Source organism: Numenius arquata, chromosome 11, assembly GCF_964106895.1.
Source record: "Numenius arquata chromosome 11, bNumArq3.hap1.1, whole genome shotgun sequence".
Lineage (NCBI taxonomy): Eukaryota > Metazoa > Chordata > Aves > Charadriiformes > Scolopacidae > Numenius > Numenius arquata.
Window position 1 is genome coordinate 39,106,002 of NC_133586.1, and position 14,019 is coordinate 39,120,020.

Genomic DNA, 14,019 nt, shown 5'->3' on the forward strand with positions numbered 1-14,019 from the left:
TGGGCTGATGGCAGCTGGGGTGGAGAAGCCCATCCCTGCTACTATAAACCCAGATGGGGCTGTGCAATGAACCAGGGGCTCCTTCCAGCCCCTGGGACACACAGAGAGTCAAGGCAGCCGGTCAGGTACGGGCAGCTCCCAGCCCCCTCGACTCTGCACATCGCTGCCTGCTCTGGGCATCTCACCTTCATTATCTATCCCATGGGAATGATCCCGGCTGTGCAGCCACCAGCACGGCAGGTCCCACGCCTGAATTTCCCCGCAGAGCCCCAGTAGCAGATGCCGGAGGGAGGGCTGGCACCACTGCGCCTTCACGCCTTTCCCAAGTGATACTGCCAAATGTTTTTGGGGCTGGGGGGGGAGAGGGGGAAGGGTTGATGGCGAATGCTAATTGAACACGATCCCACTCCTGGAGGCGAGCACAGTGGGGATGGGGTCTTCCCCGGCTGTTGAGCCGCCTGTTGTCTCTTGTGCTAAAAACCTGCCCCGGGTGGGGAGGGCAAGGCAGCCTCCTGCAGTGGGGTTGGGGCTCACCCTGCAGCAGGGTTGGGGCTCCCCCTGCAGCGGGGTTGGGGCTCATCCCATGGCCACGTCAGCCCCGGGGAGCTCAGCCTCAACAGACATAAAACATGACCCATTAACTCAGCAGGAAAACCCACAGGGGCTCGAAAAGCCAGTTTAAGCAACTTCTGCACATTCGGGGCTGCCTGAGCTGGGATGAGTGACAGACAGACAGATGGAGCATCTCAGCTCCCCCGGGGTCCAGGGGCTGCTGAGCTTCCCGGGCCATCCCGGGGCCGGCGCAGAGTGAGCTCCTGGCCGGTTTCACAGCCGTGTTTGCCACTGTTGCAGCCCCCCCAGCTGTCCCCGAGCAGACAAACGAGGGGCCACGACCCTGGGCTGCCAGGATCACAGCACACAACTTGCCCACGCATAAGTGCAAGGTCAATGGTAGGGTCAATGGCAGAGTCAAAGGCTCAGATGAGGTTTGCTGAGCCCTGACAGCCCCGTCCTCCCCTTGTGACCCCCTCACCAGGCACCACTGAAGCTCTAAAGCCTGGAGGAGGCAGATGGTGAACAGGGAAGTGCTGCTAAGAGAGGGGGAGCATCTCCTGCACCCACAGCCCTGGCCAGTCCCTCAATCCTCCCTGATCCCAGAGAGGCAGGATGGGACCTGAGAGGAGAGATGGATGCACACAGCCTGGGGACCACCAGGACCACCACCAAGGACGTTTTAGCAGCGCAGTGAGAAGACAGGGACCCAGTGCACCCGAGCGCAGGGTCTGGACCCTCCAAGCCCCACAGGCAGCTCTTGGGGACGGTCCATGGAAAACAAAGAGCATCCTGGGGAGGGGGTGTATGTTTTCAGGAAAGCAGCCAAACCCCAGCACATGCCCGTTCCCAGGCCTTGGCCCCAGCGGCACAGCAGGCTGGTGGCCTTGGGACACAAGGTTTGCTCCCATCCGGCTCGCCCAAGGCTGCAAGCCCGGCCAGGACAGGCAGGGTGGGGGCAGGCAGGAGAGCAGCTCGGCTGGGCTCCAGGGGTCCCCGAGGCCGGGGCACGGCCACCAGCCATCACTCCTTGGCGGGGTCCCCATGCGATTCCTAATGCAGAGGGAAACGTGCAGGAGGTGGAAGAGGAAGGGTGCGACTGGGAAGCGTTTAAGGATGGGGCTGTGCATGCATGAGCACCAGAAGCGGTGTGTGTGTGTGTGTGCAGCGTGCTCAGCAGTCTGGTTCTCATTCTGGCAAAAGTGCTTGTGCAGTAGGAATAAACACGCCGAGGACACATCCAAGCCAGTGCAAACAGCCCCTGACCGAGCCGCTCTCTCCCAACCCTCTGTTTTCTTTCTCCACTTTTCCTCCCCTCTCTTAACTCCTTCGGGAGCCTGGGGGACCCGCGCCAGCAGCCCTGGGAGACAAACCCCATGGATCCCTGAGGGTCCAGCCATGAGGAAGGGCTGTCCCTGCAAGGGGACACTGATGGGGTGCCTGTGTCCCCTTGGGGTGCAGGGCTGCCTCCCTGGGTTGGCTCTGTTGCCACCAAGCCCTCTGCCTGGCACTGCTCTCCCTCTTTTTTCCCTGCCTTGTCTCTCCCCGGCACGGCAGCTCATCCTCTCCCCAGGAGCTCTGAGGGATCCTGGGGAAAAGGGCTGCTCCCCCCTTCAAATCCCCAAATCCATCCAAGGGCAGGCTGCATGCTGGCAGGGAGGTACCCCCATCCAGGGCAGGACAGAGGAACCAAAAGACCCCCCCCCTGTGCAGGGGAAAACATGACAGGGGTCTCGGGGAAGCCCACCTCCACCCTCCGCTCTGCTGGGAGACCCCTCCATCCTGGAGTTTGCCAATGCCAGTGCCGGAGGAGTGTGTTCTGTGACACCGCTCTGCCCCCACTGTCACCGAGTGCCATCCCCAGCCAGTATCCTGCTGGGACAGCCACGGACCCCAGGGCAAACCCGGTAAGCCCAGGGATGCTCGGACTCGCCATGCTCACCTCTTTCCCCTTCCCTTTTCTCCCACGGGGAAGCAAAGCTCTTTGCTCTCCATGTACTCCAGCTGAGCCTGGGGGGGTCAAGCCCACACTCCCCCTGCCGTGCCTGGACCCCAGGGTCCCGGCTGGGAGAGCTGGGGGCCAGCAGAGCTCGGGGCTCCTCGCCTGCTCTCCTCCAGCCGCGCCGCGCAGGGCAGAGTGAACAGGGGGGAGAGGGGCGGGAGGAGGGGAGTGGGGAAATGAAACTTTAATAGCACAGAGCCCCTTTTGTTTCCCAGCATATGGGATATTTCATACATGCTGAAGGCATTAACCACCTATATTCTTCAAGCGCTCACAGCGGCTGGGAGCACAGCCCCGCGCTTGGCTCCGGGGCATGGTGTCTGTCCCGGGGGGCTGGAGGCAACAGCAAGCACCCCCTCTGCCCCCACACCCCTGCCTGTTGGGGGGGTAACCCTTAATGACAGTCTGGAAAACTGCTCGGCTTCACCAGGGTCACCCCCCCCCCCCCCCCCCCCGAATGATTTTGTCTCTCCGAAAGAGCAGCCAACCCCCCAAACTCGAAGCCAGGAAAGGGGGTACCCCTATTTTTGGGACATGCTGCGTGTCCCTGTCGTGAAGGGGGGGGCAAAACAGCCGCTCCATCCCTGGGGATCTGAGATCCTGAACAGCCCTCCCATCCTGGGGACACAGCAGAGCCCCATTGTCCCTCAGAGCTGTGACTAGCGGTGGCAGAGAGGGGCTGGGGAGGGCTGGCAGCTTGTCTCCTCCTTGCTCGCACCCCAAAGACACAAGAGCATCCCCAGAAGCAGTAAGCAGCCAAGGTGCCGGCAGGGGAGGGCTGGAAAATATCTGGTCTGGGTGTCTTCATGCTTTTCATTCATTCCTCCCCCCTCCATCTCACTCCATGGCACCTGGGGACAGACCGTGGTTGCCCATAAACTGGGGTGACACCACTTTTGCAAGCGGAGAAGGGACACCTCCATGTCCCTAGCACAGAGGGTGGCTGGCACTGCTCCCTGAAGAGCCCACTGGACACCTCAACATGGGACAGAGGCACTCAGGGTCCCTGGCGTTGCTTCCCTCCCTTATTCCCATAGAAGTGATGTTGGCTTTGACCTTCTGGGCAGGAGAGGACATCAGCTGGCAGCAAACCTCCAAGCGGGGTGTGAGAAGGAGGGGAGTGCCGATGTGCTCTGTTTTCCCCAAATAGGGTGGGCCCTTCAGCACTGGGACCCTTCGGTGGAGCCCATCCCCTGCCCAGGCACCCATGGGGGCTACCAAAGCAGGCTCCCCTTCCCCAGCCCTTGTGTTTTCCGCCAGCCAGGAGGAGGAGGAGGCATCAGCCCAGCTCAGCCAGGGTGAAGGGACGTGTTGTCCATCCCGCAGGGCCACAGCTCGGCCTGTCCCCAAGCCCCCAGCCCTGCGCTCCACAGGGTGCCCGGTAAATCGGTACTTTGTCCGGTGTTTATCCAGTCACACTCTAATTTGAAATAAAAAACGCAGCCAGTAAAAGGCCTTTATAGCTCTTCAGAGCTCATAAACCTGCAGCGCTGGCAGACGGGGGCCAGCTGATTGGGGGCCGCTAGGAAAATTTATTGCAGATTTTGGTAAGTTAAACATTACAGCTCTGTGAGCCCCAGGGCTGGTTTGCTGAGCAGCTCCCAGCGGCAGGGATGGAACAAGGGATGCTTTATTGGGGGAGGGAAGGGGAGGGCTTGCAGGTCTCACCCAGACCCACAATTAACATCAACCCAGTTTTAGACCTGCTCATTTTTAAGGCGAGGCAGGCTTTGCACAGCTTGGATCCAGGCGCCCTGGCATGAAGATGGATCCAGGCTGTATATCCTCTAGGCAAAGGGCTGCATCACCCCGGGATGCAGGCAGTCCTCACGAGCATCCCTGGGGCGATGATGAGCGGGACTGTGCCGGTACCTCCTTGTGTCACCAGCTCAGTGGGCGACCTTGCGGCAAGCTCTGCCGTGGGGCAGGAAGAGCCAGGACCGGGCGGCTGAGCTTGTCGTGGGAGTCAGGAGAATTTGGAGAGAATGAGAGGAAGCGGCTGGGGTGGGGAGCGTGCGAGGGAAGGCGGGTAGAGGGAGGGAAGGCATTTTTTCCTTGCCAGTGTCTTGGCTGCTTCGGTGTGAACTGCTATAAATTTGCTCCTTATCTCTCAGGCCATTTAATGTTTTCATGAAAAGAAAATAGTCTGCAGGAAAAAAAAGCCGCTGATAAAATATCCCTTTGGCATTGGGAGGAATGTTAAACGTCTCTAATCAGTGGGGTCTGGGGCTCGGGGCGCTCCCAGAGCTGGCGGGGAGCTGGGAAGTTGTGGAGACGGGGCAATGCCTGGAGTAGGCTGGCCCAGCACCCTCCCGGGGGGTTGTCAGCATCTGCACACACCCCCCCCAGGTGCCCCTTGCACCATGAGAGGGGACAGTGAGGGCTGCACAGGGGACGTGGTGGCTGGTGTGAGATAGCAGTGGCTATAGCTGGGACGGCTCCAGCCGTGCCGCTCCGCAGGCTCCAACACCTCACCAGGGACAAATTAAAACAAATATTGCCAGAAAGAATAAAAAGTGGGAATCTGGGGGGTAAATTCCAGGGGAATAGGGATATGGATCCAAATCCTTGCTGGCTGCTGCCCAGGGACAGGCAGGGTCACAAGTTGTGCCAGGAACCCACATGTGGCTTAGCACCTCTGGCACCCGCAGCCCTCTCCTGTGCCTGTACCCGCAGAGGGGCTGGGGTGGAACCCCAAAAGCCCTCTGGGGCTGAAAGCATCCTTCCCTGGGAGAGCTGGCCCACAGACAAGCTGCTCTTTTGATTTATGGCTGCAAAAGTGAATCTTGCAGGAGCTTCCCACCCCACAACCGTGCTGTGACACCAGGTTGGGTGCAATGGCATGAATCACCCTCGGAGCATCCCCCCTGCCCCTGTGCTAACCCCCACCTGCTCCCGCTGAGGACTGGGATGCAGGGCTGGGGGTACCAGCTCGTGGTCCCCAAGCATGAGCATCCCTTGCTGAATGATCAGGCACTGTTTAGTTGCACTCCTGTAACATTTGGGCACCGAGCTACAGCCTTGAGGTTTCTTCCTTCCTCCAAACACCGGGCGATGCAACCGCCGTCGTCCCACATGCTGACACATCCCTGGCTGGGAGCATCCCCACAGCACAGCTCCCTGACAGCCATCCCCACCTGCCAGCCTGGGGCCGGCAGAGCCACGGCACAGGGACACGAGAGCCTCTGAGGAACAGCTTCATGCCGAGGCTGAAAAACAAACAAGCAAGCCAAAAAATGTGACAGCGAAGGGGATTTTTCAGGGTGGGAAGGAACGGTTAAGTGCTGATTTTTTCCCTTTTTTCCCTCCCCTTTTGGTAACGTTTCGTTTTCTATTCCAAGAGATCAGAAAAGCCATTGCGAATGAAAAAATCAAACCCTTCTGTTTCAACACACTCCCTGGCCCAACGTCCTCATGCACCAACACACCCACATACCAGCTTTCCTCCCAAACGCAGCCCCGGTCCAGCCGAGCCCGTTTCCAGGCAGCGTTTCTCCTTGGCCAGCCCCATATCTGAGCATCCCACCTACCCCCCTCCCCCCCACCACCTCCCCCCGCCATCCCTGCTCCCGTCCCCATCCCACCATCCACATCCCCTCTCCGCAGGCGAACACATTTTCTTGCACATCCATCACGTGGAGTATAGGATGTGCGTTTCGGTGCCAAAACACGCACGGACGGCCGCGCCAGCGGCGCCTGCAGGGCTCCACAGAGCTGCCTGTGTTCTGGTGGGTCGCGAGGTTTGCTTTTGTGGGCAGGTTTGGGGCTGTACCTGGCACGCTGGGGAGGAGCCGGCGGCTGGCACTTGCCGTCGACAGCGACCTGCCAGAATTGGTGCTCTGCCAGGTCTCTCGCTCTTTGCTTGAACGTCCGCCCGTGCGCCCGCTCTCACCTTTCCATGGGGCATTTTTGTGCACCTCAGAGCCAAAAATAAAAATATGGTTTGCGAAGCTGGGGGTTGGTTGGCTTGTGGGGTGGAATGGCAGCATTGCTTGCCTCCCATGGCATCATGCGGTGAGGATGGTGGCCATGCGTTGGCCCTAGGCACCCAGCATCCTCCTGCCACCGGGTGTGGGCAACCTGGGGCTGGGGCATGAGGGTCCCAAGGTCTTGCCCCTGCAAAACTCCCATTGGCAGCTCCCTGAGGGCTCCGGCACAGCCCCGCCGCCACTGCTTTTCCTGCCCTCTGGAAGACCCCCCCGTCCTGCCGCCGTCTGCCTCTGACGCAGGCGCCTCCGTTTCCAGACAGGCCACGCTCCCCCCCGACCCTGCGCCAAAAGAAAGCCCCTTTGTTCGGCTCAGCAAACGGGGCCCACGCTGCCAGCTGACCCCACCGCCCCAGACTGACCTCCGCCACCCGAAAACACAGTCCCCACTGTCCCATGGGACAGGGCATGCACAGGGACGGGGATGGGGGCAGCCCCTGACGCTACCTCTTGGGTCAGGATCAGTGCCCGGGGATGCCAGGATGGGTCGCAGTGGGTGCACGGGTATGGAGAAGCTCTGTCCTGCCTGGAGGGACAGACAGATGGATAAAGGGATGCTCTACAACCAGATCTCTCATCTCATGGTTGTTTGAGACAGGCAAACCATCACTAGGAAATACCGGAGCCGCCGAGCTCACCAGGGTGGGATGGGGGAGCGGGGACGACGCTGAACAAGCTGCTGCTAATGAGAAGCAGGCGCAGAGCCCAGCATTGCCCCCCCTCCCAAAGTCCTCTCTCACCTCTTGGGGTCAGCTTGTATTTTCTTAAGTCCTGATTGCCGAGAAATTGGAGGCTTGTGTGCCGGTGAGGTCTGGCTAGCTAATGGCTGGCCCGGGGCGGACGTGGAGCCCCAACACCGTGGAGCTGGGTTATGTGCTCCAAAGCAAAGGGAGCCCAACAGGAGCTGGGTTTAAGGTTTGGAAAGGATTTGGGGGAGGACCCTGACACCTTGCACCCAGGCTGAGTGGGACATAGGACCTATGGGATGCTGCCTGCCCTGATCCTGCTCCAAGGGAGCATCCCGGGTACATCAGGTTGGGAATGGCAGCAGCCCATCTGATAGTGCTCAACTTGGCCCCAGCTTGCACACGGGAGAAGAGGAACCCTGAGCTGCCGAGCCGGGGAGGAAACGAGAGCAGAAAAATGTGATAAACAGCTGTAAAGCCCAGCCCTGGCTCTGCGCTGCTCCCGCCGTCGCGGGTCGGCCCCTCAGACTGTTTATGGAAAGCCCAGTTTGCCGAGAAATCCATCTCCCGTTTCCTGTTGATCGCTGGAAGCCAAGGTCCGCGCTCAGCCAAGGGCTGCCGCCGCCTGCGCACGTCTCTCAGTAACACGGAGGAAGGGCCGAGCCCAGGTCAGCTCACCCGAACGTCCCAGGGGATGGGGGGTAATGGTCCCAAGGGGGCCATATCCCCCCAGGAGCATATCGAAGCTCTCAGGTTAGACGGGGCATCTCCGGTCCCTCTTGGACCCCCAGTAATGGAGAGGTTGGATGTTCTCCCTGAGGCTACTCGGCACTGAGGGTGTTTGGGTGGGATACTCGGAGGGATGCAGGGCTGGCAACATCCACCCACTTCCAGCAACCACCCTTCAGCCCTCGGTGTTCACCAAGAACTTCCAAGCCACCCCAAGCTTGGAACAAGCAATGGGTCCCCCCCTTCACTCCCTCCCTGCTTTCTCCCTCTTTGTTCTGACCCCGTTCCCAGCCGAAACCAAGCCCCGTGGGGTGCGGAGGGAGCCCGAGGCTCTGCCTAAACTTCGCTCAAGGCCAACACCATTGTTGCTGAAGCCGTGACGGGTGGGAGTGGAGCCAAGCGGGGCCGGAGCCGCGGATGCCGCCGCTGTCGACTGTCTGAGTCATCGGCCCTGAGGAGCCGAGCGAGGGAGAGCCGGGTGCTAACCTGAAATCCAGCCGATTATTTTTTTCTCTCTGAATCAGGGCAGGGAGGAAGGGGAAAAGGCTGGGGGAAGGGGGGAGAGATGAGTGGGGTTAGGCTGCTCAAATCTCCCCTCTTTCCAACTGCTCTGGAGGGAGACGGGGCCAAGGCGGTGGCCAGGGTGATGGAGAGGGGCTGCAGAGAGCCGTGATGGTGACGGTCACAGCAGGGGCTGCAAGGAGAGGGAAGGGGCTGAGAGATGCCAGCGGGGTGAATGTCCACATTCTCACTGTGCTTGTCCCAACTAATGCTTGGAGGAGGAGAAAGGAGGAAAAGAAATAGCGACAGCTTCCCACACCCTCTGCTGGGTCCCCTCCCTGGGCTGCAGTCCCCATCAAGGTGGGGATGGGGATGCTCGCCTGGCACGTGCCTCATCCAGCCCCGAGCACATGGCCAGATCTGGGACACCCCCCCAGGGACCATCCCATCCCAGCAGCCCTGGGGGGTGAGGGCAGATGTGGTTACTGCTAGCTGAGGAGGGGTGACTGCACCCCAAAAATCACCTCTGAGCAGTCAAATGAGTAAAACGAGCCCACCCCCATAGACAGCCAGGGCCGTCCCTCCTCCTCCTCTCTCCTTCACCCTTCCCCAGCCTCTCCCCCCATTGCAATGCTGTCTTTCTCAAGTCCTTCAGCAATAAGATAACCCCAAGGGCTCCCAGAGCAGGGCTGCATGGGCAGGAAGCCGAGCCACCCCTCCCCATGCTGTCCCCTCCCCAAACCCCAGCAGCAATCACCGTTGGAGGAATTCTGTCTCTAGCCTTTCCATGGGGATTCACAGACCCCCCAGCAACCCCAGCACCAGAGCCAGGAGAGGACACCTACCCCCAGACCCCCCTCGTCCCTACCCCTGGGCTGCTCCCCACGAGTGGGGAGGGGTCCATCAACCCGGGCAGGGAGCTGGGGGGAGGACAATCACCCATGTGGTCACCAGCTGCTTGGAAATCTTCCCCTGGCTCCGGGTCATAAGTACAGATTTTTATAATTATTAGCCTTGGTAATTTACCGTAAAATATTTATTCTGGCTCATTCCGAGGCGTTTGATTCGTGTTGGGTCTGTATGGCTTTTGGGAGAGGGGGGGTGCACAGGGAGGCACATGGCCACGTGGGGCTGGATGCTCTGCTCCCATCCTGTATAAATATCCATATGGATGTGTGTGGCCCAGGGAAGAGATCGCAGCAGCAGCCTGGAGTGGGGGTCCAGCTCGCCACACCAGTCCACAACCCCCCCACAAAGGTTTCCATGGACTTCAGCCACCTTTGAGCCCTGGCTTGTCCCCTCTCTGCTGTGGGGTCTGGCTGTGGCGCTGTCTTGTGGCCGCACAGCACCCGTGTGGCCACCAGCCCTGTGGGACACAGGGTAAGGAAGGATGGAGGCAATGTCCTGCATGAAAGGGACAGTGGGGAGAAAACATCCCGGCAAACCCGTGTGAGGGCAGATGGATGGAGGTGGCAGGAAAGGACGAGGAGACGGAGGGTCCCAGGGGTGGCTGCAGGGAGCCCAGGCTGCTGCTCACACCGAGCTGTGGAGGAAGGGCTGGGAAGATGGGGGCTCAGATGGGCCCTCCATAAGGGCAAAGGGGGGAAGACATCCCTAAGCATTCTTCCCTGCCTGTCCCAGCACTCAGACCCATGTCACCGCTCTCCAAGTCCCAGCGACCCCGGCAGCAGCAACCCCCACGGTGCACGGGGGAGGGATCAGCGTGAAACTCAACCCAGATGTTCGACAGCAGGAAACCCTTAAATATTTCCCTCCTCTGTACCTAGGGCTGGAAAACCCCTCCAGCAGCCCTGGCTCCTGAGTTTCTCCTCTCTCGCTCCCCAAGTGCCCCGCAAAGGAGCTGCAGATACTGTCCAGTGAGGGACAAGGACAGGGACTTGCTGGGGATGCTCTGGGAAGCACCAAGGTCTTTAGGGGAGGCAGCATCCCTGCCTGGGGCCAGCAGGCAGGCGAGAGGGCAAGCAGCATCCCAAAAGCAAGCTTTGCATCAGCAAACAAACAGCACTGAGTCCCTGAAGGGCTTAAAAAGAGGAGGAAAAGTATTAAAATGATTGAAACCTATATATTACGTGGGTTGAGTTACACCTCCATGGCAGTGCCAGCCCCTTGGTGGTGGGAATGTGCTGGTAGCGTCATGATTTTTGTCGCTCCCTGAGCCCAGAGAAGTTGTATCTGCATTTACGTGGCTCAAAGCTGGGTTTGCTGAATGAAAAGCTGCCAGGACAGCTCGAGCCATTCACATCTTGTTGCCTTTTGCAGACACTCAGTGCCTGGAGCCTCATTTAACGTCTGCCTTTGGTTGTCTCTAGGGCTCAGCATCACCTCGCAGCCGTTCCTCAGGCTGCCCTGAGCCTCCTGGCCTGGCCTCGCTCCTCCCAGCTGCCTCCCAGCTGTCCCCTGCATTATTAATCCAGAACCACCTTATCAGCCCCTATCTTTTTCCACTCTGTTCGAGCTTTGCCAGCCAGCAGCACTTGCGTTAGGAGCCAGAAGACATTGGGACACCCCTTTGGTGTGGATCTTGCAGGCTCCGGCTTCAAGAAAGTCACGGAGCGCAGAGTCTTGTTCCTCGGGGAGCTGGAGCTGCCCTCCAGTTCATCCCCCTCTGGATCCCCTGTGCTGGGACAACACGATGCTTCCCTGCCCCGAGAACCCCGGGAAGCGGTCCTGGCTCCTCCCGGACTCGGAGCCGCTCCGACACCTGGTTTTAATAATAAACGGTGTGGGAAGGGACAAAGGCGCCTTGTGGGAGGGCGGTGGGATGCAGGATGGCAGCAGGGGGCTGGCAGGTGGGGAGGAAGGGGGTATGTGGGGCTGGGATGAGGGGGATGCAAAGGGGGACACCACCTCAGGAGCTTCATGGGGCTGGAGGGGTCTGGCTCCCAGGGGAGCCCCATGTGGTTACAGTCCCCAAGCTGCCCATCACCACATCTTCTCTTTAAAACAAATACCATTCCCAGAACTGGGTTAACTACAGCCACAGGAAAGCCAGGATTAATGGAAAGTGGTTATAAGACAATTTTCTCGGGTAGAAGAAACACCTTTTTGTCATCTGTCCTTTGACATTTCAAGTCTATTTTACATCTCCAGTGTTTTCTGATTTAGGCTGTGACATTTAAGTGGGCAATTCATATTTACACTCTTAGGCGTTGTAAATACCCTATATATAAATGTCTTCTAATGTATCGAAGACGCTCTATACTTTTTTATCCTCAAAACAAGAACTATAAATCTTTACAGGAAAATGTACAACTTCTACCAAAAAAAAGATTTCTATCAGCTTTGTAATCCAGGGATAGACGAACATATAATAAAAATACATTGACATTTTTCAGACACCAGAATTTAGCATTATTTTATCGCAGAGTGTAAACATATCACTTCAGAATCACAAGAGGCATTAGAAGAAATATTTTGCATGGCTCTTATTCAAGGACTTGGTGACTTAGACTGTCCCCCCCAGCTTAGGCATCGCCCCCCCGCTGGTAACAGGTCCCACGACAAGGATGCAGTAAGTGCCAGGGCTGGAGAGCCAAGGTCATGTCCCAGCAGCTGCAGGCATCACGTGAAGGGACACAGCCCTCTGGTGGGGCTGGCAGGGCCACTGTCCCCTCCTGGCACACAGCACTGCTGGTTGACGCTGCACGGGGTCTCTGGAGGCTTTCGGCTGCCCCAAATCTGACCCTCATCCCAGCAGGTCCCATCATCCCAGCAGGAGCCTGACCGCAGCCAGAGATCCACCAGCAGCACCTCTGCCACCTCCCCGTCCACACAGGTCCCGGTCTGTCACACCCACACCCATCTCCGTGACAATATCCCACAGGAGGAGGTCCCCAGCCTGGAGGAAAGGGCTGCGGAAGAAGGCGAAGCCATCACCGCTTTCACAATCCTGCCACGGTGTGAAATATTTGCGTCATCTGGTTTTAACCTCCAGCCATCTGGTTTGGGGATGCCTTTCTCGGGGGGGGCGAGGGGCTCCTCCGCTGTCGGTGATCTCTGTTATTTATAGGGTGCAAACCCACTCTTGTTTCTCCCTGTGAGAGGGCAGATTCCATGGCCCTTTCCGACTCCCTCCCTAGGTTTTCAGAGCCGAGGTCTTGGACAGGTTCGTGCTTGCCGGACTCGGCCCCTTTCATGTACCCCTGTGGAGGAGCAGAAGCAGGAGGTCGGCAGCTTGGTGGGGAGGGTCACAGCGAGATTTCTCCAACATAAAACCACGGTATAGATATTTTTTGAGTGAAATAATTCTGATTTCTGCTAAGTTTCATTGTAAAGCTTGATTTAAATGTCAAGATTCAGCAGGCTGTAAAGGCTGGACACAGCACAGAGTGCTTGCAGGAGGAACCCATCCCACCCAAAAACTGCCGAGCACCTCCACCTCCTCCTGCTTTGGGAAGCCAACACAGGAGAAGGCTTTCAAGTCTTACAAGAGATGATTTTTTTCCTTGTCCCACCACCTCCTCTGCTCACCAGACGATGGAAGGCACAATGTTCCCCCATGGGGGTTTGCATTCCAGTACCTGCCTGCATCTCTCCTTGCCAGCATCCCTCCCTGCCTCCATCCCTCCCTGCCTCTATCCCTCCCTGCCTCCATCCCTCCCTGCCAGCATCCTTCCCAGCCAGCCTGGTGGGCTGCAACATGCCCAGGTCTGCCTGGCCCCATGCAAACAGCAGAGCCCAGGCAGTGCCAGGCTCCACATCCCTCCTGCTGCCGTCTGCAGAGGGGATTCACCGCCAAATCCCCGCACAGCTGGGGAGGATGCAGGGCGTGATGGGGCATGGACATGGAATGTGTCAGGATGTGGATACAGGATGTGTTAGGGCATGGCTGCAGGACGAATCGCGGTATAGAGAGCAGCCCTGGGGCTGGACCGGACCCCTCTGTGGCTTGTTGTGGCCAGGAAAGCCAGCCCTCACCATGGCCACCACGGTTCTACCTGTAGGCTGGGGCTGCGGCGAGCCTGGAGCAGCCTCGGGCTCAGCTCTGAGACCTCTGGGACCCCACAGGAGGCTGCTGCTTCCCACCCACTTCCCCATGCAGTTCCCCCCTGGGTCTCCGAGCCGGGCAGGAGCTGCCTTGGGGTCTCCAACAAGAGTCTGCAGGGTGAGGCTGCAGCAGGGACAGCCCCAGCATCCCCCGGCTGGGGAGGGGGAGCAGCCCTGGGGCACGGCGGGGTTTGAGCCCCAAGTGGGGACACTGGCTGGGGCTCCCGCTCTCCCCAGGGACGTGCTGGCCACAGCTGCCCGGTCCCTGGCTCCTGCCCAGCCCAGCAAGGATTTCACCGAGTTGCACATTTTCGGCAGACGCAGAAGCTAGAAAACATCACGGGTGCCAAGGCACCAGGGGCAAGGGGGATGGAGCCTTCCTCCCCCATGGCTCTTCTGTCGCCGTGGGAGGGCAGAGCCCTCCTCATCCTCCTGGGTACACGGGGGCCATCGCATAGGGCTGAGCTGTGCTCCTGACCCCATTAATTAACAAGCAATTAACTCCGGGCCAAGCTGGGCAGCAGCTGGTCACACCTGGGGCAGCCCAGGGCTGAGC